This window comes from Colobus angolensis, unplaced genomic scaffold (genome assembly GCF_000951035.1).
Source record: "Colobus angolensis palliatus isolate OR3802 unplaced genomic scaffold, Cang.pa_1.0 Scaffold258, whole genome shotgun sequence".
Lineage (NCBI taxonomy): Eukaryota > Metazoa > Chordata > Mammalia > Primates > Cercopithecidae > Colobus > Colobus angolensis.
This window is the reverse complement of record NW_012115799.1, coordinates 256,024-273,215: the sequence shown is the minus strand read 5'-3', so window position 1 is coordinate 273,215 and position 17,192 is coordinate 256,024. Positions and strand designations below refer to the sequence as shown.

At 39.6% G+C, this 17,192-nt stretch overlaps 1 pseudogene; it reads left to right on the top strand.

Moving 5' to 3' along the window:
* Positions 1-14,040, top strand: part of LOC105515292 — a 49,559-nt pseudogene extending 35,519 nt beyond the window's left edge.
* Positions 14,041-17,192: the final 3,152 nt, after the last annotated feature.

The window sequence follows — 17,192 nt, the reverse complement described above, 5'->3', positions numbered from 1 at the left end:
GGTACCATTCCTTCTGAAACTATTCCAATCAATAGAAAAAGAGGGAATCCTCCCTAACTCGTTTTATGAGGCCAGCATTGTCCTAATACCAAAGCCTGGCTGAGACACAACAAAAAAAGATAATTTTAAGCCAATATCCCTGATGAACATCGATGTGAAAATCCTCAATAAAATACTGGCAAACCAAATCCAGCAGCACATCAAAAAGCTTATCCACTATGATCAAGTCAGCTTCATCCCTAGGATGCAAGGCTGGTTCAACATATGCAAATCAATAAACATAATCCATCACATAAACAGAACCAACAACAAAAACCACATGATTATCTCAATAGATGCAGAAAAGGCCTTTGACAAAATGAAACAGCCCTCATGCTAAAAACTCTCAATAAATTCGGTGTTGATGGAATGTATCTCAAAATAATAAGAGCTATTTATGACAAACCAACAGCCATTATCATACTGAATGGGCAAAAACTGGAAGCATTCCCTTTGAAAACTGGCACAAGACAGGGATGCCCTCTCACCACTCCTATTCAACAGAGTGTTGGAAGTTCTGGCCAGGGCAATCAGGCAAGAGAAAGAAATAAAGGGTATTCAATTAGGAAAATAGGAAGCAAAATTGTCCCTATTTGCAGATGACATGATTGTATATTTAGAAAACTCCATCATCTCAGCCCAAAATCTTCTTAAGCTGATAAGCAACTTCAGCAAAGTCTCAGGATACAAAATCAACATGCAAAAATCACAAGCACTCCTATACACCAGTAACAGACAAACAGCCAAATTATGAGTGAACTCCCATTCACAATTTCTTCAAAGAGAATAAAATACCTAGGAATACAACTTACAAGGGATGTGAAGAACCTCTTCAGGGAGAACTACGAACCACTGCTCAATGAAATAAAAGAGGACACAAACAAATAGAGGAACCTTCTATGCTCATGGATAGGAAGAATCAATATCATGAAAATGGCCATACTACCCAAGGTAATTTATAGATTCAATGTCATTCCCATCAAGCTACCAATGACTTTCTTCACAGAATTGAAAAAAAACTGCTTTAAAGTTCATATGGAACCAAAAAAGAGCCCACATAGCCAAGACAATCCTAAGCAAAAAGAACAAAGCTGGAGGCATCATGCTACCTGACTTCAAACTATACCACAAGTCTACAGTAATCAAAACAGCATGGCACTGGTACCAAAACAGATATATAGAGACCACTGGAACAGAACAGAGGCCTCAGAAATAACACCACACATCTACAACCATCTGATCTTTGAAAAACCTGACAAAAATAAGCAATGGGGAAAGGATTCCCTATTTAATAAATGGTGCTGGGAAAACTGGATAGCCATAAGTAGAAAGCTGAAACTGGATCCCTTCCTTACACCTTATACAAAAAATAACTCAAGATGGATTAAAGACTTAAATGTAAGACCTAAAACCTTTAAAACCCTAGAAGAAAACCTAGGCAGTACCATTCAGGACATAGGCACGGGCAAGTACTTCATGACTAAAACACCAAAAGCAATGGCAACAAAAGCCAAAATAGATAAATGGGATATAATTAAAATAAAGAACTTCTACATAGCAAAGGAAACTACCATCAGAGTGAACAGGCAACCTACAGAATGGGAGAAAATTTTTGCAATCTACCCATCTGACAAAGGGCTAGTATCCAGAATCTACAAAGAACTTAAACAAATTTACGAGAAAAATACAAACAACCCCATCAAAAAGTGGGCAAAGGATATGAACAGACACTTTCAAAAGAAGACATTTATACAGCCAACAGACACATGAATAAATGTTCATCATCACTGGTCATCAGAGAAATGCAAATCAAAACCACAATAAGATACCCTCTCACACCAGTTAGAATGGCGATCATTAAAAAGTCAGGAAACAACAGATGCTGGAGAGGATATGGAGAAATAGGAATGCTTTTACATTGTTCATGGGAGTGTAAATTAGTTCAACCATTGTGGAAGACAGTGTGGCAATTCCTCAAGGATCTAGAACCAGAAGTACCATTTGACCCAGCGATCCCATTACTGGGTATATACCCAAAGGATAATAAATCATTCTACTATAAAGACACATGTGCACATATGTTTATTGCAACACTATTCACAATAGCAAAGACTTGGAACCAACCCAAATGCCCATCAATGATACACTGGATAAAGAAAATGTGGCACATATACACCATGGAATACTATGCAACCATAAAAAAGGATGAGTTCATGTCCTTTGTGGGGACATGGATGAAGCTGGAAATCATCATTCTCAGCACACTATCACAAGGACAGAAAACCAAACATTGCATGTTCTCAGTCATAGGTGGGAACTGAACAATGACAACACTTGGACACAGGGTGGGGAACATCGCATACCAGGGCCTGTCGGCAGGTGGGGGACTGGGGGAGGGATAGCATTAGGAGAAATATCTAATGTAAATAACAACTTGATGGGGGCAGCAAACCAACACGGCACATGTATATCTATGTAACAAACCGACGTGTTGTGCACATGTACCCTAGAACTTAAAGTATAATTTAAAAAAAAGAGAGAAAATAAATATTCAATACACACTGGCATGACTGGCAATAGCTCAGGGGTTTCAAACAGGAGGTCGCAACTCTTAGTGGGATGTGAATCCAGATCATGCCAGTACTGGGGGCAAGGTAGAAAAAAATAGAATAGGCAGAAATGTGAGATGGGGCAAGGAATCAGAGTGTATCACCTGTATTTTTCTCCTAAAATAAACTATGTGTGTACACTGGCTAACAATACTTCTTACTGTAGTCATGGTCCAAAATGTTGGAAAGCCACTGATATGATGTTGAGACTTGCCTGGCATTATTGTGAAAACTGTGTTAGATCAACAGTGAGGATGTTAGTTTTACACTCACGGGTGAGGGTCAGCTTTGCTTTGTACTGGAAATATTACCCATCTGGAACCACCTTATCTCTTTTTGGATTCTGCAATCCCTGCAAACAGATGTCAATGCTGCATTTAAATCAGAGGTCCTAGTTTTGTTTCATTTTGCTATAACCACTTTCTGGAAGCACACATTGGAATTCAACATTGTTGCATCTAATCTTAGGCAATAAATATAAGTGATAATGCGGGACCAAAAAAATCCATTCTGTGTAACTGATCATCTGTAGTGAATTTACAAATTACATAGTCTCAACATTTTTTAAAGAAGAAGGTTTCTGGTACTTAGAAACTCAAGGGACAAAACTGGCTCTCAAAACTCAGGAGATTAACCTAGTCATTCACAGTAAGGTCTATCTCGAAAATCCACACATTAAAGGATCCCTTGAGGTCAGATTTTTGAGTCTAATAACAAAATGATACTGAGCTAAAAATCAGTGGGGGCCGGCCATAGGGCAAAAATGAAAGACTGCCTGAAATGACTCTCCTTTTTCAACAATTTAACTTAGACCTCAGTTAGCAGGAGCAGTGTCATGGTAAAAAACAAACTGCATCATTTTATTTTAAAAGAAAACTATTGACACTCCATGTCAGTCCCAGACACTCTAGCTAAACTTCAAAATGGAATCCCGAGTCAATTGTTTTAAAATAGATTCTACCTTCCAAAAACACCTGATATTTGACTATTAGTTTCTTCACCCACCATATCAGCATCAAGACCTACCTAGAGTGATTAGAGAGTGACATCTCTTCATCCCTCCCCCTCCCCCTATCTTCCCCCTAAATCTCACATGAACAGGGAAGCAGGGCAGACTAATCTGTTTGTGAGGTTTGTGCTTGCATGTGTCGACGTGCGCTATGGGATCTTAACACTGATTGCTATTTATTTTTATGTGTATTGGTTTGTCTGCAAAGGATAATATATCATGTTGATATCTGACAGCTTCCTTCCAACTAAGACCTTGCAGCATAAATCCAGCCCAGCCCACTTGCCCTCCCAGCTAGATTCCAGCTGTTACTCCTCTGCCACTGAAAACTGGCAGCACCCTCCTCCCCACAACAGATTTTGTGTGTGTGACTCATTGGGATTTTATTTTGGTTTTTCCTGTTTTTAACTTTTCCAGGAGATACACAATTCCCAGATGATTCTTCACTAGCTTGCAAAATTCAGAAAGTGGCCTCTGCAGGAGAACTCTGCCCCTTTGCTTCTGTTTGCTTGTTCACTTACTCTAAAGAAAATGAACTTCTGGTCAATACCCACTTGCTCCAGAAAGGGCACAGCCACTAAAGTACACCAAAAAATCTAAAAGACATTAAAAATATTTCAGGACCAGAGAAAAAAACTACCTTTCTCAAGGATCCCAGCACATACGGACAGGCAAAATATAAGAACCCTACAGTCTTTGTCTGATAATAAGCTTAAGAGAAAGCAATTTTCCAACCCAGAGCTCTCTTCCATGGTTTACCTCACAAAAAGCCTGGGGTGGGATTTTTTTTTCCTTTGAATAATGTTCCCCTTCACATTCAGTTGATAAGAAACATTCTTTTGTGAGACCCATTTGATGTTCAAAGGGCTCTTCAAAATGCATGTGGACAGCCTTTGGAGAATTCTTAGAACACCAATCTAAATTTGGGTCTTAATAACAGGAAAGTTTTGTCAGCTGTAAACAAACTTCAATGCCAAATTCTAAAGAGTAAGAACAATTGTCATCGGCCCCTGAAGTCAAGGGTAGGTTAGAGATCGACAGTTCACACACTTCCATCCCTCACCATTTAAATGTCAGAACCAGCCACTACTGGACAGAGGATACTGTCAGGCTGTCACAAGCAAATCTAATTCTCTGCTGGGCTGCTGTCCAGTCATAACACAATAGTGCAGAAGTATCCATTCTCCATTTTTCAGAAAATTCCTACAATTAAGACACTGCTCTGGGCTTCCCATAAGCATATGAAGCTCCAGGAGCACACAGGGGAAGATGTAACTAAGACGTGAATCCTTTTCCCCAATTACTTCTTTGTAAGATATTTTCCAGCAAAGGAACAGACCTTAGGAAAAGTAGGCACGAACTGAGTCAAAGATAACAGACGAATTGCTGCTGTTTTCCATTCCCACCACTTGGTGAAACTCTAAAAACAAACCACTTTTGGTTTGGGTTTTATTTGGGGTTATTCTTTTCACTTTCAAGGAGATTCCTTATTTCTCAGTCCAGAAGAAGGAATCTCAGTTGTCTTGCAAAAATTCAGAATGTGAACTCTAGAGAGCTGCCTTTTTGCTTTTTTTGTTGGTTTTTTTGTTTGGTTTTGTTTGCTAATTCTAAGGAAAATGAATTTCCGGTAAAAACTACTTGTCCTACAGCCACTAAAATACAGTGAAACACCTTTACAGTAACACTTACCAGTTGACCATTTGATTCCCCTGTTCTGATTTACCGTAGCCTCTAGTTAACCATAATAATAAAACTAACCAAATGAATTGGGCACTTACTAGATACATCTTACTGTTTCACAAAACTCCATTTAATCCATATGAATTCTCCCTCAACTGGGAGTAGGGGCGTGCAAGACTAGTCCCACCAAAACATAAGTTGTGCAATGAGTTAACACAGAAGCTGCTGGCTGGACGCGGTGGCTCACGCCTCTAATCCCAGCACTTTGGGAGGCCAAGGCAGACAGATCACCTGAGGTTGGGAGTTCGAGACCAGCCTGACCAACATGGAGAAACCCCATCTCTACTAAAAATACAAAATTAGCCAGGCATGGTGGTGCATGCCTGTAATCCCAGCTACTTGGGAGGCTAGGCAAGAGAATCACTTGAACCTGGGAGGCAGAGATTGCAGTGAGCCTAGATCGCACCATTGCGCTCCAGCCCAGGCAACAAGAGCAAAACTCCATCTCAAACAAAAAAAAAAAGCTGCTGCTACTAGCTCTGTATTTTCACTACACCTAAACCTACCTCCCAAACCCGCCCAACACCACTCCTGAGTCACAGACCCATACATCCAACTCAACTTGGATATACTAAAAGCACTACAAGCTCAGTCTCTCCAAAACTTATTTTGTCTTTTTCACCAATCTTCTCTTCCTCCTGTTTTCTCTACAGTGGTAGTAAATGGCATCAACATCCACCCAGAACCTAAGCCAGAAACCATTCTAGACTCCAATCATTCTAAACTCCTCCTTTACCCTCAACCCCCATATCCATGTCCACTGACCAAGACAGCCTTCACATTTGCCTCAGCTTGACAAAACTTTAGAGAGGCTTCTTGACTCTAGGCCCTGATCTCCCTTTTCTTAGAGCATTTACTTTGGGAAATGCGTAAATACTTTCTCTGTCCTTTTGAGATGTGTGTAAATGTTTTTAGAAGCCTCTTGCCAGTTTTTCAACCTAGGTCTGTTTTTCTCAAGGACTTGAGAACCATCTCTTTGAAAATGTAAATGTCAAGGAAGATAGTCCCAGGCTGTGTGGGAGGGTAGGAGCCTAACTTCAGCCAGCACCTTGCTCTAAGTTGTAAAACTATCTCCTATCCATAAGAGAAAGTTGACTCTTCCTTTGGGTAAAGCCAATTAGCAAACACAAACCACCTCTGTTCTCCTTCTCAATCCAGCTGTTAAAAATCCTCCCACCCACCGTTTCCGTAGAGTTGAGTTCAGAGTTCTGTTCTCTCTCCCTATGACAATATCCTTGAAAAAAGTCTGTTGTCTTGTCTGTTTAATTTTGGCACAATTTTTGCTATGACACCAGCCAACCCAACTCCTTGACACCTGTCAAGTATTGTTTTTCTTTTTTATTCCTCTCTCATTCCAGGGCCAAATCTTTAATTCAAGTTGCTGTCTCACTCATCTAAATGACTACAGTCATTTCCTAATCAGCTTCCCTGATTTCAATCTTTCTCCCTTCCAATCCCTTCTCTACACTGCTGTAGCTAAAATGGTTCAAAAAACAATGTTTAGTTCACATACTCCCCCTACTTAGAAACCTTTAAAGCTTCCCCATAGTTCCTATGATGGTGGGACCACACACATCCAGGTTTCCCTGAGACATTCCTAATTTACACATGTTGTACCAGGTTAATTCTCAGCTTCCTTTTACTCTAAAAATGTCCCAGTTAGAAGATAATAACACCCTAGTATAGTGTCTAAGGACTAACCTCCAACATCATCTAACATTGCTCTTCTACACACACCATACTTCAAACACAACAAACTGCTTATGGCAATGGACCTCAACCCTGGCTACAAATTAAAGTCATCTGGAAAGTTTTGTAAATCATCTATGATCCAGCTCAATACCAGACTAATTAAATCTGACTTTCTGGGGGTGGGCATTAAGCACTGATAGATTTTTTTTTTTTTTTTTAAATGGACTCTCACTCACTCTGTCACCCAGGCTGGAGTGCAGTGGTGCCATCTCAGCTCACTGCAACCTCTGCTCCCGGGGTTCAAGCGATTCTCCTTCCTCAGCTTCTCAAGTAGCTGGGATTACAAGCATGTGTCACCATACCTGGCTGATTTTTCTATTTTCGGTAGAGACAGGGTTTCACGATGTTGGCCAAGCTGGTCTCAAACTCCTGACTTCAAGTGATTCTCCCACCTTGGCCTCCCAAAGTGCTGGGATTACCGGTGTGAGCCACCACGCCCAGCCTGATAGATTTTAAGTTTCCCAGGTGACTCTCATGTGAAACCCAACTATAATAAAAACTGCTGACATGCAGTTGCCAGGTCAACCATCTGTGAAACTTTCTCTGGTCTTTCACAGTAGCCTGTGTATGCCTTTATTACAGAACTAACACTGAATTACCATTATTTACTTACATGTCCATCAATAGCTAAGTTGATTCTGTGTTTAATCTGTCTTTTGAGTCTGTATCTTCATCTCATTTTCCTTCACTAGTTCATCATCACCTCTCACCCAGGTGACTGCATAAGCCCCTTATTGGTTTTTCTGCTTCCAATCCTCCCCACCCAAATTGCTCCCAGTTATCTTTTGTAAAACCAGTTGAATGGTATCATTCCATTATTCAACTTTGTGATGGTTCATCATCTACTATAGGATAATGTCCAAAGTCTACGGTATAGAATTCAAAAACCTTCCCAAGAGATCCCAACATGCCCTAGATTCCCCTCATTTCTACCACCACCCGCCTCAGTCCCACAGGGTGACTCATTCATCTTTGATCAAGCCACCATGCTTCTACCTCAAATGCCTTATTCTCATTTTCCATAAGGCAAACTCCTTATTTTTGAAAGTTCCACTGAAGTATTGCTCCTGCAAAGCTGTCCCCAGCCAAGAATTAATTGCTTCCTCTTCTCTCCCACATTTTCCCACTTTAAATAGATATAGATCATTCATCACCATTTGGCTTGCATTATGTAAATGCCTGCCTCTGTCACTGAATGTGAACATCTCTAGGGCAAAGGTCAGTGATACCAGCAACTATCACCCTCAGTAAGTGATTGCTGAAGTCATTTCAGAAAACATTTTTAAATCCCTAGCTGGTAAATTGAAGATAAGCATCTTTAATCATTTCTGTCTCTTCATCCATTGAAGAAAGTGGCAGTGGAAATAGCTTAGATCTCCAAGTCCCAACATTATAAGAATTGGAGAGCTCAAAGCAACCTTTGGAAACTGGGTCCAATATACATTTTGCTGGCAAAAAAAAAAAAAAAAAAGGCTCTTTCCAAACTAAAATACTTCCAAACATAAAATCTATTAAGCTATTGCCTCTACCTTTTAAATTTTGATTTTGAGTTTCAATCATGTTTACTGAAAGGTCACTTATTGATAGAAATGACAAAGCCAAGTAATTTCTTACAAGATCTTAAGAGTGTTCAGGGATGGTTTCTCATTTCTAACCTTTATGGTATAGTTTCAAAGCCTCTGATTTTATGCTAACAGCAAAATGAGCTGCAAATTTGAGAGCGATAAACACTTTTGTCCCGTCAAAAGACTGATGCTGCTCTAGAAAATCTGCTAGTTCCCTAATTCTGGGTTAGTAATGGTTTATTTATATAAAAGTATAATCAAATGACAAGGTCTCCCAGAAACTTCCAGGAATTACTTCTACTATTTTATCAAATACCAACATGGAATCTGCCTCTGCATTTTGGGTAAATGCAGTCTTAAAAGAAATGCACTGGGGTGGGATGCAGAATTTTATTTTTCTGAAATATCTTAAAATACATACTTTTCTCTGAAAAATCTCAAATTCAAAAATGCAAATAAATACCTTGTGCTACAGATGAAAATCTCTTACTAGCTCCTTAAATCATCTCTCTTCTATAAACAGATTGTTACTTGGACCAAGTGTGTGTGGATCTCCTCCCTCATGGGAAATATAATGAGGTGGCATCCACTGAATTAGAATTTATGCCAGCAAACATTTTTTAATAATTGGGTATTTATTTTATTGTATCTTATTAAAATATATATATATATACCTAATATAACACACCCACAGATATTGTGGCTTAGAATGAGATCATAGTTGTTACGGCTGCAGTAGACCATCTTATTCAGATTGAATAAAGCACTGCACCCTGGTATAGGCGTGAGTGTTTCAGATCTTTAGTAACTGAACTTCTTAACTGTCTGGAAGCATTGCTAATAATAAACAATGGCCTAGACCTCTAACATGCCTGCTCATATGGCATATTCCACACACATCACGGTGCTCCTTCTAGACATGTATAAGCATATGTAATTTTATCAGAAAAGGCAACTAATTGTCCTTGGCCCTTTCTGATCATGTGCACATGTGAGTGAGACTGTCAGTACTAAATAAAACCAAAATTAAAAAATAATACTATTGAAGTAAAACTTCCTCTGGGTCTTAAACTAGGTAACATTAAACCTACTATTCCCTTATTATTGACTGCCCCCAAAATTTCATTCTTCTCAAGGAACTAATTTTTAGTTTTGCATTTTATAAATCAATGACATTTATAATATTTGAAATGTTATATGTAATTTTAATCATTATAGTATTTACAATTTGATACTCTATAATTATAGCATTTATAATTTGATATTTTTTCTCTGTACTTTAATAACAGCATGGGGCTTTTAAATTTTATTATTGCAGTTATCTTCTATTTGTGATAAGAAACTGGTTTTTACTGGTAGCAATAATATAACATTTCCTTTTAAAATGAATTTAAAGTTAAAATGGAAGAAGTCTACTGAAAGAAAAATCGTAAGAAAATAAGAGTACAGAGGACAGGAAGACATGAACATGGCATAAAAGATGTGCTTTGAAAACACTGTCCTAGGGAAAAACCCTTTACAGAAGTAAACACTATTCCACAGACAGTAAACAACTCACAGTTTTGCCACTGCCAGTTCCTAAACCTGGAAGCACATAAGCAGACAACCGTGAAGAATGTTACTCTGGAAAACGTGGATGAAACTTAACATGTTTTTAGAGCATTTGGTTTTTTTGTTTGTATAGAAAAACTCTAACGGAGATGAGTAATTTTTTTGTTGAATCAACACCCAGATAACACAGATAACAGTTTAGACCTTTTTATTTTTTTTTAGATGGAGTTTTGCTCTTGTTGCCCAGGCTGAAGTGCAATGGCGTGATTTTGGCTCACCACAACCTCCGCCTCCCAGGTTCAAGTGATTCCCCTGCCCCAGCCTCCCAAGTAACTGGGATTACAGGCATGCACCATCACGCTGGGCTAATTTTGTATTTTTAGTAGAGATGGGGTTTCTCCATGTTGGTCAGGCTGGTCCTGAACTCCCAACCTCAGTTGATCCACCCACCCTGGCCTCCCAAAGTGGAGTTTAGCCCTTTTATAAACCCTCAACTCATTCCTCCTTTATGTAATGTAAGATCTCAAGCTTCTCAGTGAGACTCACCGCTGGAGGGTGAAAAATAAAGAAACACTATCTCACAAGTATCCTCACCAACCAGAGAAATATTATGCTGTGCATTATCTTTCTTTGTTGGTATTTTAAAAATAGGGTTCTGTACACACATATTTGAAGCTACATTCTAGTGCACATGTTTTTACAAACCCAAACTCTCCATTCTGGAGATTTCCTGAGACACATCCCTTATGGAGTCATGTACGATAAGCTAGGAGTTACTGTCTCCTTTATCATCATCATGAAAAGCAGAAGTTGGTCTCAGCAACTGAGACACTATTCGTTACTCACTACGTGGGCATGATATAATTACTTCAGACTGTTTAAATTTTCTCAGTGATAGTCAAATGCAGTTAGAAACCGTAGTTAACTTGCTACAATCAAGACAAATTGTAGAGAAATACAATTAAACTAAGTTATTTCCATTCTTATTTTAATAACACCAGAAAAGAGAGTTTGAGGTAACACGACAACTCCATAGTTTGCAATATAAAGTGGTAGTAGTAATATAATTTTTATAATAAAAAAATGGTGTGGGAGCAATACAAGCCTATCCTGATTAACATTCCTAACCTTGCAAATATGCAGGAAAAAATCTTTTCTACAATGATAAATTCCAAGATTAAAAATGGTTCAACTATACTTTGACAGATATTACATTGATACTGTATATTGACAAGCAAAAAAGTGAAACAGGTTATAAAATAAAATCACAAACTAGGAATGTAGGGAAGCAACACCGTAAGGTACACTTGGAAATTTCAGTGTTCTTCTAGTACATTTTCAGTAGTAGAGTAGTCATCAAGAATTTCTAACGCACCCAAACTGCCTAAAAAATAAAGGAGACCACTGAGAAGATTATTGTAGATATGCAGTATGGAGCATGCCACTAGTTGTCCTTCAACAATCATTCTCCACTTCTTTTATAATAATAGAACCTCCTATTTTCAATTGAGTACATGGATTAAGACTACATTTCCCAGACACCACTGAAGAGAGGTGTACCAATATGACTTCACTTCTGAACGATAAGATGTAAGGGAAAATATCAGATGAAATACCCAGAACATGTCCTTAAAGGAAAGGGCACAATCTGCCACTTTCCCTTTCTCCTTCCTGCTGGCGGGAGGACAAACCTGATGGCTGGAACAGGAGCTCTGTCTTAAGCTAGGAGATGGCCTTATGCATAGGGCTATAACGTATATATTATGGAGTGATAAATTTAGTTTATCTGAGAAGAGAGGTTGGTAGATCCAAAAAGGGATCTACCTCCTTTTCATTTAATAATCTTCTGTACTCTTTCAGTTTTTTCTTTTTCTTTTTACTGTGGACAGGAAGTAAGAGGAATGTGCAAGAGGGACTGAGGAAGAGAGTTAAAGATGTGTCAGAATGAAATGAACTTACGGAGAAGCGAGGAGATCTGAGCAGTGCAAAGGATGTGCTTTAGTGGGTGCTGCTGGTGCTCCACGTATATCCCCGTTACAAGCTGGCACGCTAATACTTACCTGTGAGTATGGTTATCCCTCAATTTCCATGGGGAATTGGTTCTAGGACCTCTAGCAGTTACCAAAATCCACAGATGCTAAGATCCCCGATATAAAATGGTGTGGTGTTTGCATATAACCTATGCACAGCTTCCCATATACTTCAGATCATCTCTAGCTTCATACCTAATACAATGTAAATGCTATGTAAGTAGTTGTTATATGGTATCGTTTAGGAAATAATAAGAAAAAAATCTGTACATGTTCAGTACAAACACAATTTTATTTCTGAATACTTTCCATCTGCAGTTGGTTGATCCCAGGGATGCAGAACGCATGGACGCTAAGAGGGCCAACGGTATTGCCTCAAGACAACTTAGAGCTGTCCCCTTCAGGAGAATTTACCTGGGCCAAACAGCAATTGCCTTGCTCAGGAAGCCTACGTACCACCCTAGGAGGCAGATCTTGACCAATGACTGAACAGAATATGCTTTAAGGTAGGATCAATTTCGTGGCTCATGCCTGTAATCTCAGCACTTTGGGAGGCCAAAGGAGGTCAGATCACTTGAGCCCAGGAGTTCAAGACCAGCCTGGGCAAGATAGTGAAATCCCATCTCTACTAAAAATACAAAAATTAGCCAGGCATGGTGGCACACCCCTGTAATCCCAGCTACTCAGGGGAACTGAGGCATGAGAATTGCTTGAGCCTAAGAGATGGATGTTATAGTGAGCCAAGATTATGCCACTGTACTCCAGCCTGGGCAACAGAGCAAGACTCTGTCTCAAAAAGATGTAAACCTCGTCTCTACTAAAAATACAAAAAATTAGCCGGGCGTGGTGGCAGGCACCTGTAGTCCCAGCTACTCAGAAGGCTGAAGCAGGAGAATGGCGTGAACCCAGGAAGCGGAGCTTGCAGTGAGCCAAGACCGCACCACTGCACTCCAGCCTGGGCAACAGAGCGAAACTCTGTCACAAAAAAAAAAAAAAAAAAAAAGTAAAAACATAATAAAAATGAAAATAAAAGATGGGATCCATTTAATAGTAAAATTTCCACTCCAGGGCTTGTGGGGCCTTTGTGGGGCCAGAGCTAGCTAGTCTACAGTTGAAATCACATTCTTACGTATCTTTTTTCCCTTGCCTTATCCTACTTTTCTCCCTTCTCTTCTATTGCATGCACTTCCCCCAATAAATCACTGGATTTACTAGGGCTCCATCTCAAGCTCTGCCTCTAGGGAACCCAATCTAAAAATCACCACACGGGTTTTCTCTGCATTGGGAGCAGTTCTCCTGCCACAGCCCCCAAACCTCTGAAAATACAGTCTGCTTCAAGTCCCTCTCCACCTCCTCCTTGGTGAGGAACACCTCTCAGCTGCTGAGCCATCCACTATCTGCAGGGGTGCTGAAATGACCACAGACATGGACAGATGAGAGCCTCAGCAGCTTAGCAGTCTCATGTCCCCATACCTCACTTGCCCATAGCCACAGCTTCCAAACCAGAGCCATTCCCAGGGACATCGACACAGCACCCAAGTTCACTGGGGCTGGGGCTGCCACAGTTAGGGTGGCTGACTCTGGGGCTGAGACTGCTATTGTGTTTGGGAGCCTCATTATGGTCATGCCAGGAACCCATCTCTGAAGCAACAGCTCTTCTCCTGTGCCAATCCAGGCTTTGCCCTCTTGGGGCCATGGGGCTCTTTTGCCTGATGGTAGCCTTTCTCACCCTCTTTGCCATGTGAAGGAGCCATCTCCACCTCCCACAGTTCTTTCTCCCATGTCTTGTCTGCCCTGTGTGTTCCTTTTCCTGTACCTCCCAAGGCAGCCTGGGCCACATGGTTGGCTCAGGGTTTGACAGAGGGAAGACAAATAAATAATCTATTAATAAGGGGAAAAACCACAATACTGAATTGATCCTATGGAAAATAAAATTCACTCACTACTGTTTCATAATTTACATTGTACTTTTTCCTAATAAAAATGGAAGATATTAAATATTTAAACAAGGAGCAGCATACTTTCAAACTAGCACACCAGTCTAGAAGGGTGTTGTCTAGAAGAGTATACCCACCTAAATTATTTTTCAGAGTGGCATATTCAAAGCATGACCCTCTAAATAAAGTTGATCTGCTTTATCTGTAATCATATTTTATGATCAGTGTCACACGAATATTAAACTTGCAGCTAAGATAGCCTCACTAGGAAACTGGTTACTCTGACACAGTAGCTCTGACCGTTTGAAAGTGGGCCCTATTGGCTACGTCATGGGAAGATTACAGACCAAAACCCCACTCACTCTACCTAACAAATAAGCAGTCAGTCAAACAGCTTCACCTATCCAGCTAAGGCTAATAGGGAAATTTTAATCTGCCTAAAACAAAATTGAAACCTTTGACTGTGGAAGACACTGCTTTTATTTTACTGGCAGAGTAATGAACCTTATCTAATCTACTCTTAAATCTTAATTCAGTGTTTTAAAACTACCAGAAGATTCTTCCTTATGTCTAACCCTAAATTTTTCACACAGCAATTTTGTTGTAGACTTAGGCACTAGGTAACAGACTCTATTTCTTATCTTAAATAATTTAAATGTCTACACATTTTCTTATAGGCGCTAACTTTCTAAAAACCAGTATCTCAGGCTATTCACTAACTTTTAGAGCATCTCTCTTCAAAATTAGAAGACTCAAACACATGCAATATTGCTCATCAATATTCACAATGATGGTAGAGATCGGGCTTTAAAAAATCACTATACAAGCGAAGTGTGGCATATACATATAATGAAATATTATTCAGTTTTAAAAAGGAAGGAAATTCTGATACATGCTACAACATGGATGAAACTTAAGGATATTACATTAAATGAAATAAGCCAGTCACAAAAAGACAAATTGCATTCTCTTATATGAGCTATTTAAAGTAGTCAAAATCATAGAGACAGAAAGCAGAATGCTGGTTACTAGGGGCAGGGGGAAAGGAGGAATGGGGAAATTTTAATCTGTATTTGATGAATACAGAGTTTCAGTTTCACAAGATGAAAAAGTTATGGAAATAGATGGTGGTGACGGTTGCACAACATTATGAATGTATTAAATATCTCTGAACTCTACACTAAAAATAGTTAAGATGGGCTGGGCATGGTGGCTTATGCCTGTAATCCCAGCACTTTGGGAAGCCAAGGCAGGTGGATCATTTGAGGTCAGGAGTTCCAGACCAGCCTGGCCAACATGGTGAAACCCCACCTCTACTAAAAATACTAAAATTAGCTAGGTGTGGTGGTGCATGCCTGTAATTCCAGGTACTGGAATTCCGGCTGAGGCCGGAAGTGAAATGAGTAAAATGAGGCCGGAGAATTGCTTAAACCTGGGAGGCAGAGGCTGCAGCAAGCCAAGATTGTGCCACTGCACTCCAGCCTGGGCAACAGAGTGAGTGAAACTCTGTTTCAAAAATAAAATAGTTGGCCAGGTGCGGTGGCTCACGCCTGTAATCCCAGCACTTTGGGAGGCTGAAACAGGCAGATCACGGGGTCAAGAGATTGAGACCATGCTGGCCAACATGGTGAAACCCCATCTCTACTAAAAATACAAAAATTAGCTGGGCATGTTGGTGCGTGCCTGTAGTCCCAGTTACTCAGGAGGCTGAGGCAGGAGAATCACTTGAACCCAGGAGGGAGCAGTTGCAGTGAGCTGAGATTGCACCACTGCACTCCAGCCTGGTGACAGAGCAAGACTCCAACTCAATCAATCAATCAATCAATCAAATAGTTAAGATGGTATATTTTATGTATGTTTTACCACAATTTTTTAAAAAATGGAAGAAAATTAAAAGAAAAAATAGATAAAGTAAAATAACTACAATGATAAAGGCTTCAGCATTACTAATATCGTTCTCTTGCTCTTATGGCTTGTCTTCTATTCCAGTCGTATTTGGGCTCCCTACTTTTTCTTCCCCTCCCCTCTCTCCATTGAACGTTAGCATTTTTTGTCTAATTGTGTGTCTACCTCATCAAAGTCATATCTATTACTCCAAAAGCACTAAACAATGACTCTCAATTAGACATTATATTGTAATGTAAATAAGTACAGTAATTATTCTCCCTCCCGCAACATGATTCTTGAGAACAATTGCCAAATGACCCCATTCAGCGTTCACTTGGACCAGTGTCTCTTATATAGGGTCACATGTCATAATCATCCACGGATCTTTGTAAAACTACACACACTTGGGACACTGTCCTGTGGATTGTCAATCTCAGTGAAGCAGAAGAGGGTCATTTTACTTCCAAAGCTCTACAGGTAATAATAAGAATTATAAAGTGTTTATAAAGTGCCAAGCATTGTACTAAATGTTTAATTGTGATTCTGATAATTACCTCTACTTAACTTCCTTAACTAACTCCAAGCCGTAAATTATGTTTGCAATTTACAGTATTAACGTGGAAGTCCACAATCAAGCTTAGCTAGCTTAGCAGTCCATCAATCTCATCCTGTTGTAGGAAGCACTCTGTGTGTGGGTGCGTGTGTATGTGTGTGTATGTAATTTTCCTGGAAAAAAGATTCATCGTAACTTTTATCATTTCCTCAAAAAAGTCTCTGACACAAAAATAGGCTAAGAAAAACTACTTAGAATAAAATTCCTCCCACCGTTATATATTCGCCCCAGAGTGTTCATCCGCACTTATTCATTCATTCACCAAATATTTATTGAGCGCCTATGACATGCAAACTGTCAAGGTTTGAAGTCAGTGAACAAAACCAAGCCCTTGTCCTCATGGAAACTTATATTTCAGAGGAATAAACAATAAATATATAGTGGGTAAGACAATCCTTTGGCTCAGAACCTAACTTCCTAAATTACTAATACAAATTGCACAATCCACTCAGGTGCAATT